Genomic DNA, 15,513 nt, shown 5'->3' with positions numbered 1-15,513 from the left:
ATTAATAATCAACACTTTGCCGAATGCCACAAAATGTAATTATGCCCCGGACAAACGCACACAAGCTCAAATGCTCACAGATACACACACACACACACCCACAGCCTGTAACAATAATTAAAACCACGTGTGACATGGGGTCACAGTTTAGTAAGCCTAGTTGTCCTTGCTATCCTTGTTATTATCGTACGTACATAGTTAGTAGTTCAGTTGTGGGCACATTTGGTTTGCTATCTGTCATGAGCGTTGCATAATTAGATGAGCTTTGCAATGCATTTTATACGCTTTTTTTCAACCGCAAAAATATAATCTCGTTCTAAGCAGGGGACAATTAACAAGCCGTTCGGAACGGAAAAATCGTACAACAGTTCATCAACTATAAAACACATATTGTCCCCTTTTTTTTGAAAAAGCTTCATTTTTATTACCTAGAAATATTGATGATGATTTTCTTATGACATCTCAAGTGGTTTTTTATTACCTTTTATTGAGCAATGATGATTATAGAATTTTAATTTATAAGTTTAATGACGATTATAATTGGGTATTTATATAGTAATAATGGTATAGAATTTATTATTATTTATTTTTTTATGACATAACTAGACCTCTAAAATAAAGCTATAATATCGACAATAAATATCTGGCTTATGTGCTTTGTGTTATTGCATTGTTAAGCTGCCAGTACCTGCAATATTATGATACCAAAAGAGGTAAAGTTTTGGAACCATCAATTAATATAAAATAATTCTAAAAATTTATGACCTTTATCCGTTTGTTATAAATCATAGACTTATTGCTTTTGAATGGCCTTATTAAGTTGAAGCCAAAGCAAATGATTACTGATAAAATAAGTTGATTCAATAATTTCAAACAAATTTAATTAACTATAGATACAAAAACTAAAAATGAATTTCAAAACCTTTTGACACCTGAAACCTTTCAAATTCTTTAATTTACTGGTTGTCAGTCAATTTCATTAACTTTTTGGTGCTGGCTCGTCAATCGCAACATCGCAAAACCATTTTCGCTCTTCCCACCGAATTTCACGAGACTGAAGTGAAGCGTGATTTTATGATGTCAGAACGTCAGAACAAGTTAAAAATCATTGCACTCAATGCAATTGCGGTATTTATAATGCAACAGAACGCGTTCATTGCAGTTCGCCTGGCTGCGTTTCGTTCGATTTTCGGTTTCCGATTTCGGCTGGGTTTTCCACCTTGTTTTTTCGCTTCACCCCAAAACAGCTCGTTTTCGACATGTTATTTTTAGCACTTTGACAGCCTGACAGAAGTTGGTGCGAGGCCACACATAGGGAAGGTGGTTTAAAGTGGGTGGCTGGATGGTTGGGTGGGTGGTTTGACTAGCTGACAGACAGGATATTAAGTCTGCCATGCATTCGGCGTCCATGTGGCGCAGCGCGATATCAAAACCAATGAATCGCCGGGACTGACAACAAAGGATGAAATTCACTGGAATGCCATTTAGTGATTGCGAAGAATTCGTCGATACAAATTAATTCACTCGCAGCGATTGCAGTTAAAAATTAATTTTTTACACAGCACAAAAGCGTCCATATTTAATGTGTAATTAATTTTTATGCAAATGCCGGAAATGGAAATGCTTTCCCAATATAATGCTGGTCAAACGATTAAAGACATGGCCAAGAAAGAGCTAGAAGCGGATGGCCAGTCTTGAGCAGCTAGTGAGTGCTCTTTTGGTGTCTACCATCTACCATCTACCATCTACCATCTACCATCTACCATCTACCATTTACCATCAACCATCTACCAGCACATTTAAATGAGTGGCGACGGCAGGGTCTGGCCATAATGGACATGTGCCTGTCATGTTGCCTTTGTCATTGTCATCGCCATTTGGGGGCGTGTCCAGGGCCATAAATTTATGCATGCAGTGCATAAAATTCAAATTAAAGGAGCTGCAACGGCAGCAGCAGCAGCATTCTGCCAGCGACAAGTACACGTTTTGACACTTTGCAACAGGCCAAGTCCCATCCAAAAAGGGGACGTCAAAGCCCGCAGCCAGCTGCCAAATGGACAGGGGCGTAGATGGGGGCGTTTTAGATGTGGGCATCCCCCCGGTGCAGTGCAATCAGGAGCAGCTGCTGCTGCTGCACTGCTAGACTGAAATCAAATGTTGCCTTGGCCAGGACTAAAAAAAGGCTTAAAGTGCCATCCCCCACCCATCCACTTTCTGTGTGACATAAATTGCGACCTAATTGATTTCACTTGGCTTTTTAAGCTACTTTCCCAAAAAAAGTGACTTAGAGCCCACTTTTGTATTCTTTTGCGCTCTACTCTCTACGCCACTTTCCCAGCCACTTTAATTATCTACCATCTCTTGTCTCGACGGAGGAACCCAAAACATAATTTATGGCTGTCACAATTTTTAATTATGTTGCCCATTGCTAGATTGAAACCACAAAGGTATCGTAAATTGCCAACTCGAGCAGGCCGGCCAATGGAAATTTCCTCATTAAGGCCGCAACAAAGCGCGCTGGCCAACAAAGGAGAAGTCCTTTGTGATTCCATGCTTGATCTGCTTAACCACAGCCCGATGCCAGATACCCAGATACCCAGATGCCCAGATGCCCAGCTACCCAGATACTATGCCACTCCTCCCTGTAATAAGCATTTCAATTGGCCCACGATGGCCCATTCGAGCACTGGCAATATGAAAGCATATTTTATTGCCACTTTGACGAGCAGCCATGGCGGGTGGCTAACATCCAGTTTTAACCTATATTTTTCTAGCCCGCTGCAGTCTTTGTAATCTAGAGTAAGTGTGAATGTGTGCGGGGCGGACGTGGATGGGTTTCTTTTTTTTTCAACTCCAACTAATTGCCGACTCTACAACTGTCTGGCTAAGGAGTCCAAGAGCTCTGCAAACATGCCTAAGACTATTTAGCCAGCAAGGAGCAGGGGAATATGCCCAGATAGCTGCATACTGCGAGGGACTTTGAAAAAGGCTACGTACAAACACAACATTTCCGTAAATTACACGCATTTGTCAAAACGAAACAATGCGCAAAGTGTTTATTTGTTTTAGTGAGTGCTTCTGAGCGCAGAAATGATTCAACACAAAAACAGGACAGGGGGTTGTTGGTTGCAAAACTGTTGCAACTTCTAATGGCTTTGCTTGTTGCTGCTCCTGCTGTGTCATTGTGTGTCCTCCGTGTGTCCTCTCTGTGAGTGTTTGTGTGTGTGAGTGTGTGATCATTGCAGCGCGCAATGTGGAGCAGCGATTATGCAACCACATCACTCTAACAATGCTCCATCGATCCAATTCAGGATGTAGCACACACACACACACACACAAACAGGCACAGGACCACGACCAGGACCACTTGGCGTATGCGTAATGCGAGCGAACACTTTTCAATTTTCATTAATTGCGGCTTCAAATTGCTTGTGTCAACTGCAAACTGCAACTGACATACACAACAGCCTGGCAAGATAGGGTCCTGAAAGCGACTTTCAGACCAGACACCTGGTCTTTAAGGTAGCTCTACAAATTTGTTGAGCACTTAGTTGAACTTGCCTTGCTCTGCAATTTCTTAAAAAAGGAGTCATAAAGGGTTAAAGCCTTTTTTGAAATAAATAACAATTTTTAGAAAGCATATCCAAAATTACAAACCCACATTTAAAATCTTATTCTCAGAAATTTTTTGGACCTTTAAGACTTTGTATTTTTAAAATGGCATTTTTATGGAAAAGTTTTGGTCTTAAATTGCTGGTTTTGAGTGCATTTTTTAAAAAGGCATTTAAACAAAAAAAAAAAAAGGATAATTACAAACTAACATTTTAACGCAGATTTTTAGAAATTTAAACCACAAACTTTCAAAGCTATGCCTTTCGAAATCTTTAGATTTCTGTGAGAAAAATTATTAGGTGGTTATTGCTCACTTTTCGGCAATGTTATTTTTTGCAAAATAGAAAGCATAATACAAATTTCTAAGCAATCGATTGAAAGCACCAAAACTTTAAATGTATGTTCTTTGGACAACGGATTTCTATAAGAAAAGATATGGTCTTAGAAGTGCTGGTTTAGATCACTTTTCTGCAAAGCTATGTCGTAAAAAAAATGAAAAAAGCAATTTTATTAAAATTTCTAAAAAATCTATCAAAAATTAAAAACGGTTTTTTTTTTAACGCAGATTTTAAGACAAAGGATCAAAAGGTTTTGCCTTTTCATAATCTTATTTCCGTGAGAGTAATACCAATCTGTTGCTAAAAGCGTAATTGTAAAATTTGCTGCATACTTTTAAGGATTACTCTGTTTTTCGTTGCCATCTTCTAGTAAGTGCTTAATCTGTGATAGCTTTCTGATAAATAAACTGCTTATAAAAGTTCCTAACAAAAAGCTAAGAACCTTAAAATCAAAATTCTTTTAGGAATAAGGACAATCAAGCTCTGAGTCCAAACGATAACAAAGCAGCTGCAGAGCTTCAGGATATGAAAAGGCAGAAAAGACAGAATCTGAGGCGGCTCAATTTGCATTTGACAATCAACAACAGCCGCAGCAGCAACCATAACAAATGCCAGTGCGATTGCGAGAGCAGGGATTGAATGCCGACGGATGACAGAGGCAAGTCAAACCTGCCCAGCTGGGTTAACCGCAATTCGTGCCATTCTGCCAGGGAAAGTTCCCTGCACTTAATAAATATGCAGAGGACGCATTCCAAAACGGACTGCGAACCTGACGGATGGGAAATTTATTGGCCACAATTAAAATTGCAGAATGCTATTTGGTTTTCGCCACACACAGTGTGCATTTTGGAGCTGGTTGGGCTGATAAGCTTAATCGGCTCAGGCTCAACGCCTTTTCCGGAGGTCAGGTATGAAAGTCTTTAACCCTCCTTACTTTTCCGTTTGTGGGCTGGTTAGTGCGTGTGCTACGCCCCATTTTGTTTTATGACCACCACCCTAAGCTGCTCTTACCCAAATAAGAGGGCCAAAGGCTTTCATTAAGCCGTCGAGTGTAGAGCAAGGGGAAGAAGGGTCGAAAAAGCCCCAAGGGCGTTGGTTATGCTGCGTGAAATGCCCTCTGATTCTTCCTGTAATGACACTTGCATCCTCACATCTTTTCCAGCTCCGAATGTAATTTGCATTTGCCACCACGGCCCACCACACTCTTAACATTTTATTTTTATTGCCGAAAACAAAACGGAAAGTGAGTTTTCGCCTCCGGTGCTGGGAATTTTCCTTTCGTTTCGTTTCCTTTCCGTACCTTTTCTACGTGAATGCCATCAGTTTTCAGTGGCACAGTGCCGCATCATTTTGAATACAAACAGGTGAGTGCTGGTCGTCCTTGTCCCCTTAACTCGATTTTGAATCGGTTTAAGAGGCGTTATGTGCGACGACTGCTGATCACACACACACAAACACCCCAAAAATGCTTCTGCTGGATGCAAATGGCAGTGCTGAGTTCTGAGTTCCGCTTTTTATGTACTTTTATTATTATTGCAAGTGTAAAGGCGGAAAATGGAAGCGTGTGGGTGTGGCTTTTTCTGTGGCTGAGGGTTTTCCTGTCCGAGCGGGGACATTTTCTGTTAGCCCGACTGTGAATGTGAGTGACTTCCGCAGCTGCTGCTGCAGCACAAATTGATTTTCAATAGCTGAGTGGTTTTTGATTCAATAAAATGACATACTCGGTTAAGTCCCGTAGCCGAAGCCCCTAGAAGTTCCGGCTACGTGCCCGTCCTGGTTGCTCCACTCGTCCTGTCAGAGTCCTGTCTGTCTGTCAGTGTGCCTTGCGGTTGAGCAAAAGTTTTCGGTTTCCTGAGCACAGCTTAATTCACTTCGATGTAATTAAGATTGCTTTAATTCAATTTGCATGCGGAATGTGCAAAATGAATCACCACTCTGACCCTGCCAATCTATTGAATCTGTTTTTATTGGCCTGCTGATAAATGGCCAGGACGTGTCAGCCTAAAACCGATTAATCAATGGGCCCCCAATTTCTGAGTTTATTTTCGGTCTGCTGCTGACTGCTTATCAATCAATATGCAAAAAGGGAAAACAACACAAAGCTGGGGTGGGTTGTAGAAAAAAAAACTCTTTTACGCCTTCACATTGGACGGCAGCCAAGTCAAGTGAGTCAGTCAAGCGGGGCTTACAAAAGTTTACTGAGGCTGCTCAACTAGGCGCATGAATTTCTAATTAAAACGCCGGCACAGGCCTCACCAGGCACTCCCCGCAGACACACACTCGTAAATACTCATTTGAGGCTGGCTCACACATCCTGCACACACCTACCTACCCAAACGTATGTGTATGCAAATGTGAGCGTGTATATTATGTAAGTATCACGTATACGCAGTGAGGGCCCACATTGGCTGCTATCTACTTAATTACTTGGTGGGGTGAGCGGGCGAATAATATGCATAATTTAAAGTGCATGCTTTTCCCGAAGGATTCTCCCCACCTCCCTCCACTTCCCCCTCCCCCTTTGCTTTTCTCCTTTCCCAGCTGATTAAGCCACCGGCAGCTTGAAGCTCTCCGCTTGTCTTCTGGGCAGCACAATTCACACGCAAACTTTTATTGCACTGACAAAGTGCCGCCCGCTGTGGCTTTCCCTCACAGCAGCAGTAGTAGTAGTCTCCTCTTTTTCCCTCTGCGGGAAATGGAGCGGAAAATATTTGCGACAAGCGGGACATGTGAGTGCACACCAGCCCCTTTCCCTCCCCCTGACCAGCATATGCGCCCATGTGAGCTGCACACGTTTTTGTGCGCCGCCAGAAAGGAAATCAAAATATTTCCGCAACTCAAATTGAAAATTGTCAATTTTTTATCACGTTGCGGTTTTTCATCGCTTCGAAAAATCCTGTCACTCTCCCACTCCAAACACGTTTGAAATTCCAAACACGTTTGAAATTCTATAGCTGAAAAGTACTATCTACCAACGCAATCGTCTATAGAATGTATTTAAAATCATCAATGCCGGCTAAAAAAAACGTGCTCGATTTAAGTGCCCCCTGTGTGTTCAAGAAATCCTTGAAGATATTCAACTCTAAAATTCTTGTTGAAAAGATTGTGCTTAAACATTTCTAAAGATTTCAAGTTTACTTTCTTTAAAAAAACTTATTTTTTTAATTGCTTGAACACTTAACCACTAAAACTTAAATACATTTTTAAAGCTGTTTAATAATTATCTTATTTTGCTTAAAAGATAGGTTTGTCTTACTTTTAATGCTTAATTTGAGATTTTTATTTACAAATGATTTGAACAGAAATTACTTTTAAGCAGGACCCTTTAATAATATTTGAAACTTTTATTTTAAAAAGCCCAATTTGGCTGGACTTTTGGTGAACTTGTAGGCAGGAGTTAATAATAACTTTCCAAATTTATTTTATATACCTTGTGGAAAAGTAAAAATCTCATTTGTCTATTTAAAATATTAGTGTAAAAAAGCACTTACATATTTACGGTCTCTGCATGATGTAGATGATTTTAACTTTTTCATTGCTTATTTACCCGAGTTAACATTCAAAGAAGATTTTGTGTGTTATAAAGATACATAGTATACATCAGCCCCTAAAACGTACATGACTGGCAGAGGCTTCGATTTATGAAGTTTAAGTTACAAAAGTTCAACTGTTTCGGCCTCCAGGTGAGCTGTGTGTCTGTATTTGGTTGGCCCGTGCTGGTTGCTAATAAAAAATCAATTAACTTGGCCTTGGCTAATGTTTCGTGTTCCTTGTTCCGTGTTTCGAGCTTGGTGCTTCGAGCTTCCTGCCTGCCTGCACACGAGCCGCGTAACTCAATGACAGGCTGGCTTAAGCCAACTTCACGGATGAAAATCGATGGCCCTGGCTCACGTACCTCTCTAGGAGGGATTGTGGGTTGGAAAATATAGAACCTATAGCTACATACGTTGCTTTTGGCTAAGGCCTGGGCGCGATAATTGATGTCAAATGCTCGTCACATTTGTCTCAGTGCGAGCGTGTGTGTGCGAATGCAGTCGTTAATCATATACCTCGACCCAGGTGGGCGTATGCGAATGAAGCCGAGCGGAGCGGAATCCCAATTGGCAGTCAAACTTAATAAGCACCATTTCTGACAGAGATAGAGACGTGCAACGTAGCCATTATTTCCCCTAGCGTTTAGTTGTACTATGGCCTGGGTGGATTAAATGCGACTTAATGTGCGCTCGAATAAATTCGGTAAGTGGAAAGCTTATCCAAAATTCAATCACAAATTGAAGGCATTAAGTGCTTGTGGTCAGTAACTTTAATCTAGGTTGGCAAAAAGGAAAAATCTGGCAAATAAAGTAAGTAAATAAAAGAAAAATGAAATGAATATTTAAATTACTTTTTATTTATTTAAGTTAAGCACAAAATATTGATTTGTGAAATTTGCTTAACATAAAGTTCGGAAAAAAAGAAAATATAATTTAAAGGAGAAAATGCAAATGATTAGATTATTTATTTGTTATTTTTACTTATCAAAGCTAATAAATCAAAAATGTTTGTTTTTCCTTCTTCGGCTACGAATTTATCACAAATCTGTATTTACCCATTTCTGGGCGTTATTTGCCATTTATCCCCCACTGTATCCTGACACGTGCATAATTAGTGTGTTGGTAAGGAGCAAAAATGGATCGCATCGCCCCATCGCACGGCTTTCGCTGATTGAGTGGCACAGATTAACAAATTCGGAGCCTCGAGGCTGTGGCGGCAAACACCAAACACCAAACAGCAAATAGCAGACAACAATAAGAACAACAACAGCAAACACAGTTGCTGCCTCATGTTTGTGCGTCAAAACACAAAATACACTCGAGGCGAACAATTTAATTCGTTTGGTAAACAGGACACGGCCTGAAAGGAGAAGTAGTCCTGGCTAGGAGAGGCATTAGTCGGACTGAAGGACGAAGGACGCAGGACCTGTCCGTATAAATAGAGGCAAGTGTTGGACCTGACTGCGTGGTAAGTAGCTGAGACCACTTCCTGTCAGGACGAAAGCCAAAGCCCTAGCAACACTGACACATACACAAACACACCCACACACCCACACAAACTTCTTCACGGGATGTCGCACCTTGCTTATAAGGCCCTCCTGCTGTTTACCTGCCTCCTTGCACAGAGAAAAATATCCCATAAATTCCTTTGGTTATATCAATATTAAACATCTATTTCTAAATTTAATTAATATTGAACACACAGAGTTATATTATTTAAGTAGTTGAGAAATGCCAAAAAGCCCGAGGCAATTCGACTATTTAATGGTGTTTATTTTAGCTTAGTTTCCCACAAAAGTATAGAACAGAAGTAGTTAAGTAATGTTATAAATAACTTTTCAGTTGCAATACTCTGTAGCTAGGGTGGAATCCTTCTGTAGCTACAGTTTACAACTTTAGTTCACAGTAAACATATCTATAAATATTTAAATCATTCACAATAACTTTACATTTTGAAGAACAATTATATCTGACTGGATAATTTGTTATATATTATACTTTTAAAAAATATTAAATAATTCATACTTATGTTCACCAGGGTTTTATTTCAATTTTTTTGGGATACCACTAAATTATTGTTTAAAAATTAAATTGTTTAGTATTGATCTTACTGGAATGGATATATATATTCTCTATTTAAAAATTTTTATTAAAATAATTCACACTTCTAGTTGCCAATGTTTGATTTAGACTTATCGTTTTATATTCTTAGGGATAATTTATGATTTGGCTTTAAGATACTTTTTTGAACAAATTCTTGTTTGACATAATAATATTATTTGCATAGATGTGTAACAGTTTGGAAAATTTGTTTTGCTAGTGCTATGAATTTCTTTCAGTACTTGTGAATACCAGTCTAGGGTGTCAGATTGTCGGAGACGAAAGTTTTAATGCCTGTGCCCGCTCAGTCGTCGGGGTCGCGGCCATAAAAGTAATCATTTGTCATTGTCAAACGCTGTGCATGCTGCACTGTTAAGGAGCTGCCGAGGTAAACACCTTGCCTTTTGGTCACCTGCCAAATCGCTTTAACCAGGAACTCTTAAAGCCGTTCGCTGAACGGAAGCTGCTCTCATTAATATGCAAAACTATCTGTGGACTCCGCCTGTGGCACTTGCAACATGGTTTTCAATTATTTAAATTTTCATTAAAATTCCAGCAAAAAATGAAGGTGAGGCGCTGCCAAAACTCAACCCGGATACAGTTGGTTGCCGTTGCCTGTGCAGATGGTAGACTGCTGAAATGGTGAACTGGTGAACTGGTGGCCTCTGCCAATTTCGTGGCCTACTCGGAAATTTCGAAAAGTGTTAAAATCAGCACAAAGAGCAGTGGGGAAAAAAAACGAAACAGCAGCGGCCGAGAGGTGGCTGTGGAATAGCCGGGCGGAGAAATGTTGCCGGGAAAACTGCTGAAAATGCAAAGCTTGGCGGAATTTATTAAAAGGCCAAGCCAAAGAAAGTGCAAAATTGCTTTTGATAAAAAAGCGAGAACGAAACCTACGACAGCTGCCAGCGGTGAGGTGGTGAGTCGGGATTCGGGATGCGGAAATCGGGGATTCGAGCATTCAAAAACTCAAGGAATCGAGGAGGAAAGCCGAGGGATGCGCCCACTCGTGTTGCTGAGCTGCCAATATTGCAAATTGCATAAATGAAGTATTTCTGGTCTGGGTCGTCTGCTTCGCTCTCCCCTGCGGCACTATTTGAATTTCCGACTACCTGATCTCTCTCTGGAGCAAAAACTTTCCCAATTCCCTGTCATCCCCACTCACACACACACACACACACAAACACACACCCGCACAAACACCCACTGCGTATACGTAATAGCTTGTGAGCGAACAACTGCTCGGTGCAGTTTGGGGAAGTGCTGGCCTGGAAGGCATAATCCCAGTGCCAAGTGCCAATAAGTCAGTTATAAATTTGATGTAAAATTAAGCAAGCGTCCAAGGCACACCGGCTTCGGGCCCACAGCTCCGACCCGACAAATTGCTCGCAAGGACTGGTTGGCATCCTTCATACATTGTGCTTGGCTTTTGCCCTTATTTATGGGAGTGGAATGTGGGGAATAGGATCACAGGGTCCTTACACTGCGGAAAATTGGCACTTAAACCTGGTTTACTACCTAAAAAAACATGTTTAAAACTTGTTTTTGTTAAAAAATAGAGCATTGTTGTTTTATATTGAAGCCAACATTACTAGAAAGAGCAGTGTACATGGTGAGGAACATACCTTTAAGGGCATGAAGCAAAAATATTAACTGCAGCGTACAGAAAGTTGTGTAAAATGTGGGAATTTTTTACACAATTAAAATATTATATTTTTTCGTCACAAAAAATGTATAAGAAATTTTGTATGCAGTATTTTAAATTGTATATGTTAAAGGTGCGACCGTCACTACCTTTTTACCTCTAAAAGGGATCTTTTCGTTTGACTAAAGGTAATGTGAGGTCAGTTAGGTAAAAATAAACGTTGTGATCATATTATTAAATAAAGTAAATACCATAAAAAAAACCTAAGATACTTTTCGAAAACAAAACTAGCTTTAAAACAACGAATTTTACAACAAGGAAGAGTATTTTAAATACTAAATTAAAGGAAGTTTCTAAAATCACGAGCTTGTTCGCCGAGTGTTTTCGGGCTGCAGCTGCAGCTTGTTAGCGTAACGATGCCAAAGGATGGAGCCCGGGCACACACGTACACATTTTGGGGCCAAGATGTGGCTGGAACACCCGCATTTGCACGGGTATCTCCGCCTGTGGGCCCGACACACAAGGACTCCTTGTCGGACTCATATTTTCGGGCATCGTTACGAGTCTGCCACAAGCAGCTCACAAATATTTGCGGGCCCCCCTTCACACACAGTACACATCCAACATTCAACATCCAACAGCCAGCATTTATCCAACATGCAGCAGCGGACACGGACATGGACACGGACTGCAGGCGATGGAGGGCTTGGGTTTAATAATAGTACAATTTATTGATTAAAGTTTGGTTGGCCAAGGAGGAGAGGGTGGGCTTTATTGGGGCACGACATAATATTATTATATTTTAACTCAGTACCGTCCCATGCTGACAAATTGTTTTTGGTCTTCGCCTGACACATTTATGATGTTGTTCAGGGTCAAATAGTTCTATTTACACTTTCTGCCAGTCATTTCTTTTTATCGATTCGTTTGCTGGAAAGCGCCTGCCACTGGCAAGTTTGTTTTTCCCAAAAGTTTCTGCGGCTGGAACTGGGAAATACGAATTACAAATTTATGGACAAGATAGTAGACTTTTTAAACTAGCCTGATTTCAACAGAGATAGTGGCTGGAAAACTTTCTCGGTCAAGTTCTTAATCGATTTTGTGGCCCAGAAAGCAATTTGGAAATAGAAATCCTTCAACTTAAGTTGACTAATTAATTTTCGGGTAGATAAGAAACGGCTGCAGTACTCGCTTATGGACTTGAATTTCGCCTTTTCTATAAGTTTTTTACTGGTTTAAGAAAGAATATACAACAAGAAAACACACATAAAAAAACAGTGTCAGAGTAAATAAAATTTGTAAGTCAGAAAACTATAAGTTTAAAAGGTGTTCAAAATTATATTTTATATATTGAATACTTTTAAAGAGGATTAAGTGTAATTTTTAAAAGATTTTAGGGAAATTCTTTAATTTGTGTTTATTTAATTTTTAATAATAATAATATTTATAAGTTTTATCGAATAGAAATTGATAGCTTTAGAGATGTTTAAAATAATATCTCATGTAAATTGCCTTTGCCTTTTATATTCCTTTAATGTCTTATAAAAAATCCTTTACTTTAAAGTTACTTTAAAGAGTTTTCCCTCTTCTCGTTTGCTGGATTCTACTTTGTTACTTCGCTACTATAAGTTCGAGTGCTCTTTAAGCATATTGTTCCATTCTGACATTATACGATTAGCTCTTTTTCCCATTTTTTTGCTCTGCCCTTTGCCATTTTATTTTTCTTTATTTTCCACCGTACAACTTGCAGCATTAGCGATTCTTTGAAATGAATGCGGCAATTAAAAGCCATCATCAGATATCCTCGGCAGTCCGCTTCTGCTCCAGCAGCAATTGGTAATCAAATAGTTTGGCCCTGGATGTCTCCATCGCGCTGCTCCTCCCCGTCCTTCGATCCGACCGCCATGTAATGGCACATTCTGCTCGGCGAACGGCTAACGAAACTATATCATTGACTGGCGAGAAGCGCCAGCGGCAGTGCCATTAAAACGTAAGCTGATATAACGCGCAACATTCTAGCATCTAGCAAATGGAATGTGTTCATCTTCCTCACTGCCACTTTCGCACTTTCCCCGCACTATTCCCTTGTTTATGGCCCTGCGGGGTGAAAGCGATAGCGATGGCGATGGCGATGGCGAAAGCAAAAGTGAAAGTGGGACCGAGAGTGTCAAATTTCCGCTTTCAGAGACAGCTGCATCGATCGGCTGCTTCGAGGCGTTCGCATTCGCATTGGCAATCCCATTCTCGTTCTTGTTCCCGCTTTTTTGGCCACGGGGTGCAAACACTGTCAACTAAGCAAACAGTTGTCAATTTCTGGCAGGGCAAATATTTTTTCCCATTTCGCCTTTGCGCACTTCAAGAGGCTCACTTGGCCCGCTCTTCTGTTGACTTCTATTCCATTCTTCTGTCAAATGCTAATGGTTCTACTTGCACTTGTTCCCCCTCTACGACTGCAGCTGCAGTTATATTGGATTTGGCAAGATATTGGCAAAGTGAGCAGCGAGGCGACAAGGTGACAAGGGTCCAAAGTTTTCCGCTCGGCGGCTTGGCATCTTGAGTGTTTCCTACCCGGAATTTTAAAACTTGGTCGAAATCATTTTCATAATCAAATCGCTTTTTGGCCAAAAGCATGATGAGATGATTTTGTGAGGGTCAGAGGGATTTAGCAAGCAGAAAATGGCAACAGAGAAACAAAAGTTTTTTACCAAAACAATTGATTAAATAATATAATTTCCAAAACACCTATAATATTAATACCAAACAAATACCATTAACTTCAGTCATACAAAAAAGCCATCAATAAAATAAGTGACAAATGATAAATCGATTTAAGGCAATTAACTAGAAAGGCTACATGAAAAGATAAGACTGCCACAAATTGCCTATGAAATAAAATATCAATTATAAATTTTCCAAGCTGTCAAAGTATAACACAAGATGAGCTGTAATATGGTTTTTAATTTAGCTATTTTAAATGCACTTTGCACTTGTTAATTAAGGCACTTTTATAAGATTACTGTTGTAACTTAAAAAGTAAACGAAGCTGTGATGAAAACTCGTAAAGGGTAAAAAGTTGCCACCCCTACAACTCTTGTGGAGCTGGTGAAAGTTATGATAATGAAAGCAGATTAAAACGAAAGTTACCACATCGCAAGCTTTAAGTTATGAAAGTCAAGTCGGCAAGTGGCACACTATTTCTTGCAGTGCATATGCCGAGAGATGGATATCGGGCTGGGGCGCATTCAGCCGTGCAGGTCTCGCACTGACAACACATGTTCAAATGTTCAAGAACAATGACACTCAGAGCCACTCAACTGGATGTTTGTAAACGTTGCTCAGGCACAAGGCACCAGGCACAAGGACCAAGGACGAAGGACCTCTCTGCCAATAAGCAAAGCGGGATGAGCAGTAAGCAAAAGGAGGCCTGGCGCCAGGAACAATACCGAAAAGGGAGGCAGTCGGGTAGATAAACGCATATAAAACACAAGCTCAGTCGAGGGGAGAAAGAGCAGCTCGAACGGCGAAACAAAAGCTGTAAAATTCAGTGCAACGCACTCGACATATCCCCCCCCCCTCAAATGTGTGTGGGCTTGGCTGTGGGCGAGTCATTTAGTGCAACATGGGGCACTAGGAAGCGGCGAGGTTGAGGTTGGCAGCAGGATGGCAGCCTGTCAAGCTGGTTTCACTATTTTTTTGTCTTCTGCTTTTTTCGAGATTGTGCGATATCCGGCATGTGAAGGATGTTTGCACTGATGGTTCAGCCGCTGCCGCCGCTCCTTGGATCCTTGGATCCCTGCTCCTGGCCACTTCTGGCCCTCAACAGCCTCGCTGTTAGCATGTTAAGTTGCGATTATAGGCTGTTAGTGTAGCTGGAGATGACGAGGCCTCAGCCCGCGTAGCCGATGATTGAGCAAGAGCAGCGGCAGGCAAGTCCCAGTCACTGCTACAGTCGACAAAAAAAGGGCCACCTCAGCTTTAATCGAGACACAAATCTTGGAACTTATTTTCCAAATTTAGTAGGAAAAAAAACCTTTCAAGTCATTCTAAAAATGTACCTTTCAGTTAAGATTCTAAGTGTCAGTTGAAAAAGCTCAAACATGAAATTCACGCTTAAAAAAAATAAAGCATGCTTTCATTTATTTAATATGACCCCTTATAAATTAACAACGAAACATTTTGGGTGCCAAAAAAGGTCGAAACCTTTTAAAGAGTAAAAATAAGTAAAACACTCAATATAAATTTAAAATGCTAATTTTCTCTATGCAACTTAACCCGTAAATAGAGC

At 40.4% G+C, this 15,513-nt stretch overlaps 1 protein-coding gene across 1 annotated transcript in view; it reads right to left on the bottom strand.

Moving 5' to 3' along the window:
• Positions 1-15,513, bottom strand: part of LOC128254156 (uncharacterized) — a 64,701-nt gene that overhangs the window by 21,289 nt on the left and 27,899 nt on the right. The window lies entirely within an intron of this gene.

The sequence above is a fragment of the Drosophila gunungcola genome, assembly GCF_025200985.1.
Source record: "Drosophila gunungcola strain Sukarami chromosome 2R unlocalized genomic scaffold, Dgunungcola_SK_2 000004F, whole genome shotgun sequence".
Classification (NCBI taxonomy): Eukaryota; Metazoa; Arthropoda; class Insecta; order Diptera; family Drosophilidae; genus Drosophila; species Drosophila gunungcola.
Note: the sequence above shows the minus strand (reverse complement) of the source record. Positions and strands in the feature narration are given on the sequence as shown.